Here is a 5,089-nt window from a genome sequence, read left to right on the forward strand (position 1 = left end):
TGCCTCATGTCTAATGAATTAGAGCCTCCTGTCTCAAAGGCACGGGCCGTTTATGAATGGCAAGCGTTTGGTGACCTTGTCATCCATGTTCAGAATCTCTGGGGAGATTTCTCTTTAGGACACCCGCTAGCACTCTATCAGTATGTGGAGGAGGTCTTTCTTACTCAAAAGCTGAGAGATGAAATGTTTCAGCTTGGGAGACTGTGGTAAATGGGTGGAGGCCAAAGCCACTTTTGAGTTGCATATAGCCCTGGAATTGATTTCTTCATGTTCTGTTGCAACATTTGGGTATGAGATTTTAAATATGCCCAACAATATGTCATCCATGTATTTCACCAATGAGTGAAGGAGTTGGGAAGGAATCCGGCTTTCAGGGATTGGGTCATTGTCCATACAGCTTGGTAGTCTTAGGGAAACTAACCAGATAGCCTATTTTCAGTGCTAAGAATGCTTATAGTTTGGGCCTGAAGTGATTGATTCAGGTCTTTCAAGATACTGGAAATTTTGCTGTGAGATGCCGCTTGAACAAACTTCTTGAAATCACAAATACATTCTTGGCCAAAATTATCCTTCTTCACTTCAACACTTCACGTGAGCACTCTTTACTTTGACAGCTGTCTTAATTCACTTTGGAAACAAAATGTCTCATATATGCTCCTTGTTTTTTTGTTGCAGCACACTGAAGAGACGTATAAGCACTTGGGTCACATGCAATTTTCTTCCTTTTCTTAAATACTGACTAAAGGTCAGGAGCATGCTATTGACCTTGGCCATTCTCTGAGGACAACCAGGGATGTGGCCTGAGGTTCAGATGCAGCCCCTTTTACTTACCTGTCAGTGCCCCCTCGTGATGCTTGAAGAGTGCACACCCCACCCATGTCCATTCTCATCCATCTGCAGCAACCCTTCCAGAGTACATCTCCATGGTTATTTATTTTAGATTCAGAGGGTACATGTGTAGGTTTGTTACATGGAGATATTGTGTGATGGTGAGGTCTGAGCTTCCAGCAAGCCCGTCACCCAAATGGTGAACATGGTACCCAGTGGGTAGTTTTCCAACCCTTATCCCTCTTTCCTCTCTTCCCCCTTTAAGAGTCCCCAGTGCCTGTCATTCCCATTTTTATGCTCATGTGTACTTAGCGTTTAGCTCCTACTTATAAGTAAGAACATGGTCCTCAGTTATTTACTCAAACACACACAAATCATTTCCCCCAAAGCATGGGTTCTTGTTGATAGTCAGCAATAACAAAGCCATTCAGACTTCTTCATGCAAGTACCACTGGCAGAGACGAGGCATGTTGTCCTCACATTGTTTCCTTCTGGCGTTTCTCAGTGTGTCATTCCAGGCCAAGGCATTTAAGAGCTGTGTGCCTCCTCCTCCTCTTCCCGTGCTGCAGTCATCTTGGCAGGCACCCACTCTACATGGCATCGGGGGGGTCTCCTGACTCCAACAGACTTTATAAGGGCACCATTTCAGGGGTTATTTGATGCACCATGTCGCCCGGCCTAACTTTTACACATGCCAAAAGTTGATTCATACTTTGGACACGGACATTTTTATCCAACTATAAAGTAAACTATCAGCTCATATGCATATAAGAGTAACGGCGTTTCCACATCTGAAGCCATTGAATTTTATGTGATGTCCATAGAGGTGTTTTATAAAGGACTTCTGTGAATAAACTATTCTGCTATCCCTCTTGGCATAACATTTGTGAATCCAGGACTGGTTTTATAAGACTCTTGGCAGCAAAGTAAACTACCTGTTTTTAGTATAAAGAGTGGGAGTTTGAATGATGTTTCTATGGTTTTGGCAACAAGATCTCATACTGCAAAGCATTATTTTGTGCTTGTCCTAGAAAAACTAAATTGTTCTATTGGAGAGCTCAGAGTTTTTTTGCGTGAAAATAAAGCAAAAGTCTGACAAAGTTTCAGAGAAGACAGGACACCAGGGACTATGTCCAACTTGACTTTCCCTTTTCTGTTTTCTGTGTGAAATAATCATTGGTTTGACCCACACAGACTCACAGACTGTATTCACAAGAGATACCTGCTTACTGCCTATGTTTGGGATGCTTTTCTAAATTATACATTGTGTTATTATGCCCATAATTCTCTTCATGCCTCAATGGACCATTTTTACACAGTAACCCAAGTTTGCAAATTTGGAAAATAAAATAACTGTTTTAGCTCAGGTCTTCAAGAAAGCAGAGCTGAGTAAGTATTGAAGCGTTAATGTTTTATTTGGGGTGGAGGGGTGCAAGCCCTGGGCAGTGAGGGTGAGGGAAAAAGAGGTATAAGTCAAGAAAAGATACAAATCAACGATGTAACACATTACTATACTGGCCATGGCGTCACAGCGAGCCACCAAGAGAAACAGCAGAGTGTGAGGCTGGATGTCCACTCCTTGAGGGGGACTTCTCCAGAAAGATTACAACTCCACGAAGAGGTGGAATTTATCCGTCCAACTCCTTCCTATCTCTTGTATCCCAGTGGTCAATGTACACCTTCCAGAGAGCCAAATGCCCTGCCCTTCTGGGTTGTGTCATCTAGCCCCTGGTGGTGCTTCTAAGTTTCAATTCTGTCCTCTGTTAAATGAAGATAATTATATAACCTTCCTTATGAAATGTTTTGAGGATTAAACAGGATAATGAATTTAAAATCTTGGCAATTGCAGATACTCAAATGATTGGCAAAGGAAAAGTTGACACGGCTCCCAAGAGCTCAGCAATTGGCCAGTGAAATGAGGAGGAGCTTATGATTGGTCACAAAGCAGCAGTGGAGACCTCTGGGTATGGTGACAGACTGGGATCCTTGTCCGATAATTATGTGAGATGCTTTGACCACACTCATGAGAGTAGAGGAAACGGATAGGATACAAAAAATGTTTCTGAGCTGGACTCAGTGACTCAGCCTGTAATCCTGCGCCTTGGGAGGCTGAGGTAAGTGGATTGCCTGAGCCTGCGGGTTCGAGACCTGCCTGGGCAACTTGGCGAGACCTCATCTCTACAATAAATCAAAAACTAGCTGGGTGTGATAGCACGCGCCTGTAGTTCCCGCTACTTGGAAGACTGAGGGGGAAGGATCGCTGGAGCCCAGCAGGTCGAGGCTGCGGTGGCCGGGAGCCAGTCTGGGTGACAGAGTGAGACTCCAACTCAAAAAGAAAAAAAAAAAGTTTCTGCAGCAATAACAATGAGCAGAAATCAAATAACTTTGGCTGGAAAAGACCCACTCTGCAATGGCCAAACGGAATAGCTTATAATGGCCTCCTTGGAAAGTATCTATTTCAACATGGTTCTAGGAATTCGGAGAATGCTAGAAATCGTTTATTCCACCTTGCTTTTGCCTTTAGGGAGGAGGTACATTTCATGTAGACGGAGAGCAAACGTTCTCATCATCTCCTTCCGTTGTCTCCCTGGGGCAGAGTTATTCCTTTAAATCTGGGAGGTAAGAAAATCAAAGTACTCAAAGTTGGCTCTCAACTTTCTCCCAGGAGGAATTCACTTATTTTGAATGGCCCAGTTACAGGTTTTGCTACAGAGTGGCAACCCCGCTGCATTTCAGCCAAGAAACTCACGTTAAAGAGAACAAATATTCCAAGCCCTGTTGAAAACAGATCCAATGCTAACACTGCCAAATTAAACCCTGAAGCCAAAACATTTAAAAATAGCTATTCTCATATTGCTTGTTACTTCTTTGCATGGAATACCTTCATTCTCTGGTGAGTCTTCTAAGGGCCCAACCTCTCATTCACTAAATAGTGCCTGAGATTTGGGGCGGGGCCCTTCCTATGCGATTACACTGTAGTTGAAAATATGCGACAATTAACCGATACAGTCGTGAAAAGAATGTTGTAAAGCAGTATGCGATTCTGGATTAATGGGGGATAAAGATAGCCAAGGGCTCCAAGTTTAAGAGAGAGAAGGCCCCAGGAGCTGGATAAATCAATGGAGGCGTGGACTTGAGGTAAATTTTGAAAAGAATGAAGAGTTTGGCTGTCACTAATCACCAGAGAAATGCAAATCAAAACTACAATGAGATACCACCTAACTCCGGTTAGGATGGCTATCATTAATAAGTCAGAAAACAGCCGGGTTCGGTGGCTCAGCCTGTAATCCCAGCGCTTTGGGAGGCTGAGGTGAGTGGATTGCCTGAGCCCGCGGGTTCGAGACCCGCCTGGGCAGTGAGACCTTATCTCTACAATAATTCAAAAAATCAGCCGGGCGTGGTAGCGCGCGCCTGTAATTCCGGCTACTTGGAAGGCTGAGGCGGAAGGATCGCCGGAGCCCAGCAGGTCGAGGCTGCGGTGGCCAGGAGTGGCCACTGCACTCCAGTCTGGGTGACAGAGTGAGACTCCGACTCAAAACAAAAACAAATAAGTCAAAAAACAACAGATGCTGGCGTGGGTGCAGAGAAAAGGGAACACTTCTACACTGTTGGTGGGAGTGCAGGCTAGTTCAACCTCTATGGAAAGTAGTGTGGCAATTCCTAAAAGAACTAAACATTGGCCTTCCATATGATCCAGCAATCCCTCTCTTGGGAATATGCCCAGAGGAACATACATTGTTCTGCAAAAAAGACAGCTGCACACACGTTTATTGCCACACTATTCACAATAGCAAAAACGTGGAACCAACCCTACTGCCCATCGAAAGTGGACTGGATAAAGAAAATGTGGTACATATACGCGAGGGGATATTATGTGGCCACGAAGAAGAACAAAATCATGGGCTTCACAGCAAATTGGATGGTATCGGAGACCATAATACTAAGTGCACTGCCACAGAAACAAAGAACTGAAGGCTGCACGTTCTCACTCAGAGGTGGGCCTTGATCACGAGTCACATCAGCAGAAGGGAGGGATCTGCAGTCACTGGGCACTGCTAGGGGAGGGAGGGAGGAGTGTGGGGGCATGAGACGACACAAAAGGTACTTGGTCTACTACCGAGGGGCGTGAAGGCCAGGTAGAAGCCCAAACTTCACCTGCATGCAGCCTACTTGTGAGTTAACCCTCCCTTGCATGCCACATTGCTATGATAAAAATAAGAATTTTTTTTTTTTTGAGTTGGAGTCTCACTCTGTCACCCAG

Source organism: Carlito syrichta, unplaced genomic scaffold (genome assembly GCF_000164805.1).
Source record: "Carlito syrichta isolate Samal-C Ts95f unplaced genomic scaffold, Tarsius_syrichta-2.0.1 Scaffold314669, whole genome shotgun sequence".
NCBI lineage: Eukaryota > Metazoa > Chordata > Mammalia > Primates > Tarsiidae > Carlito > Carlito syrichta.